We start from the raw sequence: 14478 nt of genomic DNA, 5'->3' as shown, positions 1-14478 counted from the left end.
ACCTATTTTAGAGCAATTTTGATGGTGCTTTCTGAGGAGACCTAGGTGTACAAGGTGGCATCTGCAGTTTGGTGCTCCATGACCAGTGTTTATGTGTGATGGAAACAGCTCCTCTGAGCCAGAGCAGTCCCACAGGCATCACGAGCAGCAGGGCTTTGGGGACAAACTCCTCCTCCACATGAGGGCAAAGTGATCACCTCAGCCATGGAAATACCCGCAGACATCAGAGCAGCTTTGACTGAAGGAAGATTGCTCAGGAGTGTCTGTGCCAGGCCTCAGAGAGGTGGGAGGTCTAGGTAAAGAGGACATCAAATTCAATATGTTGTGACCTCTTTTTTTCCTCCTCATTATTTTTTTCTTCAGGAAGATGAGATGCCCATTCTCCTCCATCAGTCAGCTCAGGCAAAGTAATTTTTCAGGCCAGTCACTGCTCCTACCTAGGTTAAACACAGATAGGCATTGATAAATGCCTTGGAGGATGCAGTGCTCTTGAAGCCCACCCAGAGGAACGATGGAGTTAGATGAATGTCATGGATGAAGCTCAGTTTTAGCCAACCGGAGCTGGTTGATGCAGCACATAGGATGAGGCCCAGGCGCCTCATCTGAGATCAGGTCCCCTGTTTGGGGTGGATGACTGAGACAAGGACAGCTGTACTGGGTCAGACCAGTACTGCCCAGCTTCCAACTGTTGGCAGATCTGCCTCAGCCAGCAGCAGCCTCTGTGCATTTAGCAACCCTTGACAGCTTTGCTCTCCTTCAGTTTCTGGAGTCTGCCCTTCAATTTGTGCATGTTTTCAGCCTCCCCAGCATCCTGCAGCAAGGAGCCAACTACACATCACCTGGAGAAGGGTTTTGCTTCTGCTCACTCTGAACTTGCCGCTTGCTGGCTTTATTGGATGCCCCTATTCCTTGCACTGGAAGAACCATCACTCCCTACCATAAAGCAATGTTACAGACCTCTATCAGTCACACCTGCCCTCAGCCATCTCGTTTTCTCAGCACCAGAAGGAAACAAACCAATTGCATCTCAACCTTAATGCTCATATACCCGGGAAAACTGAGCAGATAGGAGAGCTGCATACGTTTGTGTAGGGTTGGAATAAGCATTTGCTAAGTATTTGCTTAACATACAAATGCCTTTCATATTTTGAGATAGACAAATCAAGCCTGTGCTCCAAGGAAGGGATCAGATGATGTCTTCCCCCCAGCAGAGATTTTCCAAGATTTTAACCTGGATTCATCTGCATATTCTAAGCACATGGATTGACAGGGAGGGGAGGTGGGTAACAAAGAGCTTGTGCTATTTGTGATTTGTGCTAGAGAGTACATAAAGAAAAGGACCAAGAAAAAGAATTCCTACCTCTCAAATGTCCAAGAGCTGGTCAAGACTAAATACAGTTTGTATCAACAAGAGCAGCAAACCACCAGCACATCTCGTTTTCATCTGCTATACATGGGGGCCTGACATGATAGATTTAAAGGAAACCTGCATACCATTGCACCAGGATACATGTCCTCTTACAAACTGTATGCACATGCACACAGGCATAGTTGTATCATGTGCTGGCAAGTAATGGAGAAGTTTAACAAGCATACCTGAAATAGCTCACATACTTAAGAGATGCCAAACAGGCTCCTTACACCATTTCCAGAGGTTTTTTTCCCCTGCTCTCCTCATCCCCCAGCCATTCAAACAACAGTTGTTCATGTGGGCTTGCACTCTCACGCAGTCATCAATTAGAAGGCGATGACTTGAAAAACTGTCATTTGTCATTGCAAGCCAAAACGAGCAGGCCTACTCCTTCATGCCCAGCTCTGATGAGGAGCTTCCCCAGGCCTGGGCTTGCTCCAGGCTCAAGTGCTCTTGCTCCACTACCTGGTCCCTCTGATTTGTCCTCCTCCTTCTCTTCCTGCCTCATTCCATGTTCCCTGCACCCACCATTGCACAGTCTTGCCTCCCTCCCTCCTTTCCTTCTAGCCCACTCTGCCAGGCTTTTACAGGCTTTTTCTCCCCTCTTATTTGCATCTCCCCCTTGCTCCAACGGTGTTTGCTGGCAATCCATCCTCCCAGGCACTCACGACGGCTGTGATAGCTGAGCAGCAGCTACAAATACCCCAAGACAACATAACTTCTGTGTTTTGGGAGTTAAACCTGCTATTTCCCCATTGCAAAAGCACCCAAACCTGAAAGTTAGTGCGTTCACAAAGGGCTGATTGATCAACATAAAAGGGTGAGAACCAAATGTGCTTTGCAGAAGAGCCTGAGGGGTTTATAGAGATGTACCTGAGCAATGCAGAGAGGATGTCTGAGCAGTTGTATGGGATGGTCCAGCTAAGGGTGGGAAAGTTAGGTTGGAAATGGCAAAGAAAAAATGGAAAAGAGAAGCTGGACTGTCATGAAGAAGCTTCTTGGTGAAGAGATCTAAGAGACAGGACAGGGAGTGGATGCTCCTTCGCTTTAGCCATTTAAAACTGGATCTACGGTCACGCTAGATGCGGCACTGCAGAGGCACGGATGCCCTGGGGGACAGTCCCCTGCAAGCCAGATGGCCTTGATTCCCTGCAGTGGGACTTGTGCCGGGGAACCTCTTCTCCCATGAGCACACAGTGTCCTGTCCACCTCCAGGGTGGCCCTCACAAAAACCCCAGGTGACAATAAGGCCCCGAAGCAACCGCATTCCCCTGGGAGGGGGCTTCCTCTGTGCTGTCTGGGGGCCACAGCATATGGCAGTCACTGGGTTTGGCCTTGCAGTTCAATTAAATTTAAAAAAAAAAAAAAAATGAAAGAAAAAAGCTGTAGCCCCCTTCTGGGGGGGTGAGGAGGTGGACGGTCTCCCCAGTAGCTGCCTAATCACTCACAGGGTGACGGCCCTGCTCCTGTCAGCACAAACTAGCAATTACGATTAATGGGCTGTGGCAATCGGATCCCGGCACTAACAGAGACAGCAGGTCCTGCCATTTGCATGCAGTAAATAATTCAGGCTGTCAGCTGTTCGGATGCGAATCGGTAATGTTGCGGTTAAACACTGGCCACATGGCTAATTTGAGGTGTTCCCACCAGCCCCCGTACCGGGGAGAATTGGCTCTGTGCTGGGGCAGGGGCACAGCTGTGCCACCGGCACAGCCCCAGCAGGCCCCGCGCCACCCTGGCCAGACCCCGCCTGTCAGCCTGTGCTCAGCTAATGACATGTCCTTCTGGTAGCAAAAAGCCAGGAAAAGCCCAACACCTTCTCATTTAGCTTAAGTTTCAAGGGACCACGAAGTTGAGAAGATGGGGAATGCTGGATGCCAGCGAGCAAGCTCCAGTGATTAAACCTACCTGTGCTTGCAGCCATGGCCAAGTGTTCCACAGGGATCAAATGCATGGCCGGACTCAAAATTGGAGTATCCCTATACTAAAAATGTAGCATCATATAACAACCTCAGGGTTCATCAACTAAACCTGATTTTGAAAGTCCAAAGGTAGTGTTCCAGAAGGGCCTCAGTTCAGGAGAGTACGCAGTGGGTACCTGACATGAGCATCCACAGACCACTCCGGGTGAACAAGGTGTGCACTGCCAACATCCCATTCTGCCTATCCAGCTGTGAGAGGTGTGTTTGAATGTACCCACCCTTATGCAGAAATAATTCTTTTAGCATAACCCTTTAGGGTGGAAAGACTTAACTATCCTAAGCTGAATTACTGCTTTTCAGCGGCACAGCATGAAGAATAACAAACATGGGGCAGAAGGGACAGAATTATTTGGGAAGTAATGGGAAAAAAATAGCACAGGAAGTTGTCTACCCGTGCATCGATCCAGTTCTTCATCCCTTGTTTCCCATGAAGAGAAGGGACAGTGAGAGATCTGGCACAAGCACAACACCAGACTCGGAAGGACCAAGCTGTTTCTTCACTAGCACCTCAGTGTGGACAACTGTAGCTAAATCCTGTCATTTACATTCAAATCAGACTTGCTGTATTCAGCCGTGTGCCCGCATTCACTGGCCTGGTGCGCAGACTGAGAGGGGCTGCGTTTCACGTTAGGAGCTTGAAATGGTTCAGAGTTGTCCCATATGGCTCAGTGCCCCAGAAGCACCTTGCTAAGCATCATCCCCCCAGCAAATGTATTGGGCTGCAGTACTGGCAGATTTCTTGGGAGTACTTGGCTTTTTCAAATATGCATGTCTTTTAGTAGAAAGAAAGCATCTGATTAAGAAATATAAATAGTGACAGGCATTCTTCTGAGGAAATGAAAAGAAAAAATGTTGATCGATCCTCAGACTTTTAGAGTTTGAAATTAAAAATGAAAAGAAGGGGGGTGGCAAATAGTAATATTCTGTATAAGCACAGTAGCATAATCATGGTAGGAAAATCATGGTAATGAATAGCAAAACGTAAGTTTAAAGGCACGAGGTCACTTTGCTGAACAAGTACCTACCTCTGAACATGCGTACGGGCAGATCAAGGTGCCTGTGTCAGCCCAGTCTTTTCAGCACTGAGCTCACATCTGTCTGAAAATGTCTGGGCATGTTCCATTCATCCCGCCTGTATTTAGGGCAAGTAATTAAGAGAGTGTGATTGTCAAGAAGGTCAAGCTATTTCAGATCTACAAAGACTTAAAATCCATTCAAGTGCTCAAACGTATGCACTGAATAGTCCCACTGTGGCCAAAGGGCCATGAAGCAGCATGGAAATCAGGCAGCAGTATGGGTTTTCGCACATCAGAGCCATATTTTTATCCTCATTGAGGCCCAAGGTAGTTATGCATATATACACCAGCAGTAAAACAACAGAGTGATCCTTTATGACAGCATGACCATAATCTAACTTGACAAATGCAGTTGTCAGCATCCCTTAAAGTAAATTATAACTACGCCCCCTTGGCTAAATCCTGAGCCCTTTCAAATAACAAAACAAACGGCTCTCTCCCAAGAGTTGTGTTCTCTGCATTGTATTTTCTGACATGCTTTCCCACCATCAACCTTTCATCCTGCTGAACTAATTTCCATTGTAAGTGGCGGAAGGCAGGGAGGATAACTCCTGCTAACTGCACACTGGTGAAGTGCAAAACTGCCCAGAGGAAGGGCAGCAGAGGGGGCACATCCCTGGCAGGGACGGCCACCAAGTCCTGTGTCAAGGAGCTCAAATAGGGTAACATGTACATATAACTGTGCTTTTGTATAAATAGCGATAAACTGGGGCTAACAAGTGGCAAAAGGTCCTCCCCAGCTGCCCATCTTCAGAGCTCACAGGGTGCTACTGTGGTTTGCATCAGGTGCTTAGCTGCAGCTCTTCCAGCCTGGCCCTCCCACTGCTACCATCAAACAAGGCATCCAAAATAAGGTCAGAGACGTTGCAACTGGCCCTTTTACAGGAGGGACTCGGCTGAGCTCAGGGTCCTACCACAGCGTTGAAGGGAGACACAAGCAAGGTGCTGCCAGAGGCACTGCTGCAGATAGCTAGCCGCATACTTTTATCTTTCTGTGTAAATTGAAGAAAAAATGCCTTTTACATCTGATTTTCTCCACCCAGTACCCACGCACAGTTGTATTCTATACTGTACGCTACAGACCTCTCTGGGTTGCACAAGGGACCATGCTTTTGATCTGCCCAGGTCCATGCACCTGAGACTCAATTCTGCTCCAGGAAGACCTTCTGCCCTTTCAAAACCACTCAATAAAGGTGGAACTATAATGACACTTATTTCTCATGAAGACAGGACCACGTGCTCTGTGTGTCCCATCTGGGCTTGGCTTTGCCCTCCAGCAGGAGTGAAACGGCAGTGATTCTTTCAGGGACACACAGGTGCTTTATCGCAGGGAGACTTCCAGTGCAAAGCTATATGCCTGCAGGGAGGGTTGATAGAGACCAAGATGAGCAGGAGTTTCATTTGTTTTCCCTTTGTTCTCTGTATTTTCTTTACCCTAATATTTTGGGTTTCACCCATAAGAACCCAACCTTTGCTTCCCTTCTGATTTGTGGGTCAGTCACAGCAATGTAGAAAGCTGTATTGACATTAGTATAACTCACAGAAAATTTAATTCCATGGCCTTGCCAGAGCCTAACCAAGGCTGACGGGGCTGTCACAGCTTGGATGGATAGGACAGTTCAAGGAAAATCATCCTCATAATTGGTGGTGGCTATTCATTAGCTGAACTCTTCTTTCTGCATCAACGTTGTTTCTCAGCCCCAGTCTGTGTGTGGTGACAGTTTTAGTGGAATATGAAGGCTTGGAGTCTTCGCTTCACTAAGAGAAGGGCTGAACCTGCCAAACCCTAACCCTGGGGTTGCATCCTGCCTTTAAGATTTGCCTGGTGGCCTCACCCACAGGCACCTTCTTGCCCCAGAGCTCAGCAGCACTATTCTGGAGATGGAGAGGCAACTGCCTTCCATTTCCTGCCCCTGTCCATGGAAGTATATCTTCCAAAACAAGCAACTAGAATGATAACTAGCCTTAAATTGTACAAACAGCAGGGTCAAAGTTGGTTGGAAACTCACTCAGGAGGGAGTTTCTGGGGTGTGAAGTAGCACAGCAGTTGTGCAAGAGCAGCGGCCTCTCCAGATGGCTCAGCAGGACCTAGGGAGGATGTGTCCATGGCCTTAGCACACTGCATCTATCTTAAGGTATCCAGTGGAAATACCTTGGAAACCATCTTAGATATAGACCTCTCCCACTCCCATGCTTCATGCGTTCAGCTTCCAGCAACAGGATAAAAAAACGGAGGGCTAACAAGTTTATCAAGTTGTGCTTTAGTCCCCACAGTACGTCGGCTGCTCCTATTGCTGCCAAGAGACATGGCAAGAGGGTTTGTCAGCCCATCCAGCTTCCGATGCGGCCAACTGCTGACGCGCGTGGAGGGAGCGACAAAAGTGCCCTGCCATGCTGCTGCCACCAGCCCCTGACCAGCTGGCCATGGAGCACAGCTCCTGTCACAGAGGATAAGTGGGAGTCAGCTGAAATCCTTCTTCCTTGTCCCAACAGCCGAAGATAAACAAGACAGCCTGGTGTGCATGGTCACCGCTGCCTTCACCCCATGGGGTGTCTCAGGTGGACAGTACCCAGGCACAGAGAGATCTTCACCACGTCATCTAAACGGAGTCTGAAATTGAGGTCTCTGAGATAGACTGCAGCTATCTGGATGTGGCCAACTGCAGGGCTGAGCCCTAATCCAAGTCCGGAAGGATTCAGCTAGCTGGCCTGATCCTGCACATCGCCTCAGGTCTCCTTAGGTGACTCGGGATCAGCAGTGCCAGCAGACAAAAGACCCTGGGGGGCAAGCATTCACAGCTGCAAGGCAGCTTCAGCTCACTGCTGTTTTCAGAGCCTCAGCAGATAGAAAATAGCAGGTGCATTAAGCTCCAAAAGAAGAGTATAACAGGCTGTAAATTAAAACGTGCCCAGCAATCTGCGTACAGTCAAATAAGGAATGATGCATGGAAAACAGCAGAGGTTCGCATTCATCTCCGGATGATCATTCACAGGATGCACAACAATACAATCTCACACACAGAAATCAGAGAGTCTTTCTGAAATGAAAGATCTGCTCTTCCCGCCTGTACTTCTTTTTTTTTTTTTTTCCCCCCAAATAAAGATTTCCAATGTGCTGAAATCGTTAATAATAATAATTGGGAAAAAAAAAAAAGTCTCTGGGAAATTATTGGCATGAGCTTTCAAGGCTCTAAATTAAGGCCAGCCTAATTTTCCAATTAGGCAGCTTGATAGGCAAGATGACATGTGCAGAGTAGAAGGGCAGGCTCTAAACGGCATTTTTATGAACATTTCTCATGCCTGCAGCAGCCTTTCTATACCCAACAGCTGAGGAGTGCACTTTCCCATGCCGTCAGGGGTGAGGAGGTTACGACTCCAGCATTGTGCCCCTTGTTTTTCACACAAGAACCCGGCGCGCCACAGCTCGCTTGAAAGGGTCCAGCGCCCCGGAGAGGGGCGGGTGCCCCCAGCCCCCCTGGCGCTGCTGGCTCTCCTGCCCGCCCGGCGGCTCCCCTGCCTGCCCCCCGCCCAGCCCCGCGCCCACCGCTCCAGCGGGCACCTCCGTTTAACCCGCCATTGAGGCGGATGACCGGCAACGCTAATTGGGATTGGGGGGACCTTTTATCAGAGTCGGTAAATGAAACTTCAGCTCCCCGGTGATGCAGCGTGTGCAAAGAAGCCACAGCCCGAGGTGCAAAGGGCACGGCAGAAAGATTTCGAGCCGACGCTGCTCTTTCACAGCTCGAGCTGCCAGGCAGCCGCCCGCCTCCCTGGGCTCCTGCCCTCGCCTCCCCTGCTCGCCCGGGCGAGGGAAACCCGGGCGCCGGGGCAGCGCATCGCTCCCAAGCTTGCTGAAGACTCTGCCACCCCAAATGCTGCTGTGAACTCAGTGGTGGTCTGCTGGGAGCCAACAGGAACCCAAACCAGCGTGTGAGACCCTCCCTCACAGGCAGCAAAGCCTGGCCCTCAAGGGACGATGAAACGACATGCCAGCGCCTGCTGGCAGCTACGTGATCCTGAGCAAACCACAGCAGGCCTCTTTGTGCCTCCTTCTCCGGGTCAGGCTATTTAACAGCTAGATCCGTGCTAGCCTGCAACAAGCCAGGGGAGCTCACATAAGGGCTTTGGCAGACAGGGAAGGCAGGAGTGAGCAGTGACAGGGCAGGAGAGGACATTTAAACATAAGAGTCCACGGATCACTGCTGCTCTGAAAAACCACCCTTGAAGAACAGCCCTGCCAGCTGCAAGATGCTGCTGGCAGTCAAATCGACAAAACTGTCCTTTAACTTGGTGGGGCTGGCACCGAGCTCTGAGCTGATGGACACCCTTACCACACTGCACGCAGGCCTGAACCTAAGGAAATCTAAGTCTGACTGAACCTATTCCCAGTTTGTCCATGCATGCAGCAGGAATAAAGCAGGAAGAATGATACCTTTGGTGGGAGATGGCAGTAGCCACGTGAAGTAGCCACAGTATTTCTTCCACTGCAGGGAAAGCCATGCTGAACAAACAGCAAGACAGCCTCAAGGATATGCAGAAGGTACCAGTTTCCACCTTTGCCACTTCTGGAGGTCCCTGATTTCCTGCGGTCCTTTAGCAATTGGATCCCAAAGTGAAGACCATACCCTCCTAGCTCAGGAGTTGATCACCTCCATGCCATACAGAAGAAGCTCTAAGCTTTTACAGTCTTAGAGAAATGAAAAGAAACAGTGTTCAGAGCGGCATCTGAAATAAGATGCCAACAGATCACATAATCACAGGTCGGTTGAAGTGGGAAGAGACCTCTGGAGGTCATCTGGTCCAGCTCCCCTACTCAAGCAGGACCACCTAGAGCTGGCTGCCTAGGACTGTGTCCTGGTGGTTTTTGAATATTGCCAAGGATGGAGACTCCACAACCTCTCTGGGCAACCTGTGCCAGTGCTCGGCCACCCCCACAGTAAAAAAGTGTTTCCTGATGTTTGAGGGAGCCTCCTGTGTTTCAGTGTGTGCCCAGTGCCTCTGCTCCTGTCACTGGCCACCACTGGAGTCCTCCTTTGGCCTCTTTCTGAAGATAGGAGTGACATTTGTTTTCCTCCAGTCCTCAGGCACCTCTCTTGGTCACCATGACCAGCAAGACACCCATACACCCATTTGCGAGGCAGGTCGGGATGTACCCTGAACTCTCTTCTCTGACGTCTCTGTACGTTTTGGTAATTGGCACATTAGATTGTGGCCTTCAACTTCATTTAGTTCTGTGTTTTATTTGTATTCAATTTAGTCATTTTGACATGAAAATGGCAACTCCTGTCCCTGGGAAGAGAAGTATTAAGCCCTTACCTTTCTCCCCCATGCTACTGGACTGAGACCGTGCAATACCACATTCCCGTATGCGTTATGTCTTATACATCAGCGAGGTTTGAGGCTGAGAAGATGAGCAAAGATTCAACTGGCTGAGCTGCTGTTTTGTGAAAGGCAGTTAACAACAGAGTTGATTCTTTCAGTAGTTCTTTGATTTCTCATACAAGACAGGAGAAAGAAAAAAAAAAAGACCCTTTTTACTCTAAATGTCAACATTTTTCAGTAATTTAAATATGCTGCCACTTTCAGCAGTTAACCCAAAGCTGCAGAGTGACTACAGCATCCACCCCAAGGCTGCCTTGGATCGATTAACCCATTTGAGAAGTGTCCCTCTCGGCTGCACTTGGCACCCAGCCTGCTGCAGACAGGCTGCAGCGGTAACAAACGGCCCGTGTCCTCCTCACAGCCGCCATACAGAGCCAGCGCACCAGCCTGCTCAACTTTGATTGAACAAGACACAACCCAGAAGGAAATAAGAATACTGAAGCGTATTTACTGATGTTAGTCTAATGCAGTCATACCGAGGATAATATTTATTTTGGGTTATGGCCAGCTGACAATGTAATAGCCTCATTTGGGCAGTCTAGACCCTTCATATGTGATAAACCCTTCCCCAGAATGCATAATTCCCTAAAAAATACATGCAGAGTGCATGCTGTATCTAGCAGAAATGCTCTCTAGCCAAAACAGACGACTTGAAAAGCTTTCTGAGCACGAGGGAATAATGCTGTCAGAAAAAAAGCACGAACAATCATTTGCCTGATTTATAAATGTGGCAGTATTAAGAAATGAGGAGGAACCCAAACTTTCCAGAATGCCCTAAAGAAAAGCAAAATGTGAAGTATTCTTTTCCTTAGAAATGAGCTCCGTGCCAAAGCTTTGGTGGCAAGATGCTGATTCGCTTTCAATAGGCAGGCCTGATTTCTTGAGCATTTCCCTTTTTCCCCATCTCATCACCTAAAGGCCTGGAATATGAAAGCGCAGACAAGCCCAGGGGGATTTACCAGGTCTTGTTATAGCACATCAGTCACCAAAAGAACACTGAACTATTTCCATTTTTCTTCCAGCTCCCCATCACGATCAAGCTGTTTTGCTTTCCAAGTATGTATGAACTGTTTTAATGTTCTGTTCATAAAATAAATGGTAGAATTTCAGGAAAACTTATTAAAACCTTCAAAACAGGACTCGAGTAACACAAACTAAACTAAAACCCCAGCTAAAACTCAGCTAAAACCCCAAACAGCTTGGATTCTGTATTTATTAAAGCTAACTTTGCTTACAAGCACACCTGTAAAACCAGAAAGCACTACAGACATTCAGGTGTGAGACTTGGGTGGAGTAAGAAGTGGATGTGGGGTAGGGTGAAGTTCACGGACACTTCAGTTACAGGCCTAAAAAAAGTGTCCTAGCAGAATGGGTGGAAACATTTCTCGCTTGTGTAGAAGTTAAGATCTGTAGCTGCCCACAGCTACTTGCGACTAATCACCCAGCAGCCGACCGAGTGGGGACGGCAAGACTGGGATAGTAGCCGGCCCCTCTGCTCAGGATGCTTTCCAGGCTGTTCACTGAGCACTCACCATCACATCTCCGAGCATAAATTTTACCTCATATCAAGCATGAATTACAACTACTTGAAGCGAATCTGACACATTCATCCAAATTTCAGTGGGAAATTTTAAGAGATGTGGGCATCATGCAAAGCAGTACGCGATACAGGAAGATGAGGAATTGAGTATCTGCTAATGAAGTGGGATCTGTGCTGTTTTCAGAGCTGAAAATTTTCAGAGCAGAACCACCTTCAACACTTTCAAATATCAAGACTGTTATAGGAAAAAACCTCTTCTGACAGATCAAGAAACAGCGACCTGCTAACACCAAATGTCTTCTCAGCTCCATAATAAAAAAATCAATTGTGTGAGGTTAAATCCATGTGATTTTAGTAATTATCTTTGCTCATCTGGTCAGTGCTTCAGAGTGAGACAAAAATAACAAAATTTAGAATAAAACATAGCATGATATATAGAAAAATTCCCAATTTTGGCAGTCTGATGAATGTAGTTGCAGAACTCGGCTTATACTGGCCTCAGGATTCTCAGCAAAACGACGGATTTACACTTGACTCAGTACGTTGACTCAGCAGCACTCATTTGGTTAATACTAGTAATACATGTAGTATACTTAAGTGACAGGAGTATTCCAGGTGGTGGTGCAGGCTAGGCACAGTGCCACAGGAGCTGCTGGTGTGGCTTTACCCCCCCTTTATGTTAGCAGAAATTACTGTCTTCACACATGAGATAAGAATGACCTCCAAACAAAAAGATGCATGTGACTGCCCAAACCAAGACACATGCAAGGCCACTCAGGAATCCGAACTATGTGGACAAGGAGACTTAGAGGAATGGGTTGTACATATGCTTGTGTGCACCTGGCAGCAGAAAATGCAAAGAGAAGGAGCAAAAAGGCATGCAGTCATAAAGAAAGAGTGAACTCCGGGGGACAGGTGGCAACCAGCAGAAAAGTGTCTGCATTTTTCATTCTTCTGTATGGATGGCCCTAGAAATACCTGTTTGCATTATCAACTTCTACTCTGGTAAAAAAGTGGAGTGAAAAATGATAATAGTCTCAATAGGCACAGGACCATGCAGTTGTGCCATTGTAGTTGTTCAGTAACAAATGTTGGTTGTTCCTTACGTTGCATTAAGGACCTCTGGTCTACACATATTCTTGGCATATGCAGGTATTACAAGTATGAAACACAACCCCAGCTGCACACCACAAAGACATTGCAGAATTCCCTGCTCTGTCATTGCAGTTCTGCATTTGGGAGTTGTACAGAATTGAGGAAATGTGTGGTGGGCTTAGGCTACCCCAGAGATGACTCCCTGGGACAACTCTTGTCTGAACAGCTTAGAGGTCCAATAAACAATGGCCTTGAAGGTCACCAAAGATGAGTTGGGAGAACGGCTGGTTCTCCAAAGGCCAGAAAGGCTAGCAGCAGCCTGAAGCCATTGAAGGTTCAACCACACAATATGTAAGATGATCAGTTTATGTGAGCTTGCGAGTTTCCAAATAAAACATTAAGCTGGATCTGAAACAGCAACTTCTACAGTCTCTAAAAGTCACTTCTCTAAATGTTAGCCAAGGAAGAGTTGATAAAACCACTATTTGATACCCACTGTGAAATAACTCTTAGACTGCCCCCAAAACATTAATGTATGTATTTCCTCCCAAATCACTCTTATTTAGGGTTGATCAAGCATGTAGGATGAGTTACATTCAACAGACAGGATTTCTCTTTGATACTTTAAATCCCTTCCGACTTCTTAAAAAGGCCTTCTTTTCCTACTCCAGTGCTAGGATAACTCTTCACCTGGAGGCTAACACCCAATGAAATTCATGTTCAAACTCCCCCAAGATCACTGAGATGAATGAGCAAATTAAAGCAACAAAACAAACTCACATTGCTTGTTTCCTCTCTCTTGTTTGGATCCTTACTGATTTCAGAAACAGAACTTCAGTCTGCAAAACTATAACAGGATCTGCTAAAACATGCCCATTCCCTTCAGAATGATTAGGCATTATCCATGATGAGTCCTCCTCATCTTTTGGGCAAATAAATACCTTATATCAGAAATATATATCAGAAATATTCTCCTTGACAGATCATGCATGAGACGTATTTTGGAAATTACCCACAGCAGGTACCCTTAAAAGAGAAATGACAATGCTTTAGGAAAAGAATTCTAAAATGATTAAAGCTTTTGCATCCTGTTCTGAGTGATTTTTTTGGGGCCATATGAAGACTTGCAGAGTTTGGGTGGCGATCTGACCCACAGGCCAGCTACAATCTAGCAGAATTGCTCACAGTTTCTGCTCTCTGATGCCATCTCATCCAAGTATCTCTCAGATGCAGGCAAGGAAAGGGGGGTGTGAGCCATGTTAGCCTGGAGCTGGCTCCCTGGTACCCTGCTTGTTTAGGAATCCCTTATCTCCTCTTCCCTCATGTGGCTGAAACAGCAATATACTCAGTCGTGAGAGGCAGAAGCCACCATCCTTTAGTGGCTCCATCACTGCTCACATGGCCTGCTCCAGCAGAAAGATGAGGTGTCTGTGGATTTGTGTAATACACACTTAAGCCAGTGTACATTTTGCTGAGTTAGTACATACAGCGAGAAACGTGTTGTCATTGCATAGTCACTACGGACAAACAAGGCAATACCACCTTAGAAAATTTCATTTTATTCCAATATCTGGGCAAAATACTTGAAGATTAATCAGGCTTTCTTTTGTAATTCAGTGACATAAATGGCAAATTTCACTTGCCCTCAGCACACCTGCTAGGCGCTATGCAGATCGCCAAGTGACTGTGCAGAATTCAGCTGTGGGTATACTAGAAATCAAAAGAAATGGTCTCTTGATAGCAAAAGCTCTGAAAGATTTGGAAATAGCATAGCATGATTCTTTTGTTGTGCATTCAGATACCCATTAAATTTATCTTAAATACACTTACAGAAACCTAAGACCTACGCTTGGCCTACTACATTGCAATAGTTTCTTTTTGTTTATATTAACATCCAGAGAAAATTTACTAACATGCATTGGAAATGAGTGCTCCAGTCAAAGCAAAGAATTACCTCTAGTTCTTCATGCAGATACAGAGAAAAGCATGATG

This window comes from Falco cherrug, chromosome 3 (assembly GCF_023634085.1).
Source record: "Falco cherrug isolate bFalChe1 chromosome 3, bFalChe1.pri, whole genome shotgun sequence".
NCBI lineage: Eukaryota > Metazoa > Chordata > Aves > Falconiformes > Falconidae > Falco > Falco cherrug.
This window is presented reverse-complemented; position numbering follows the sequence as displayed.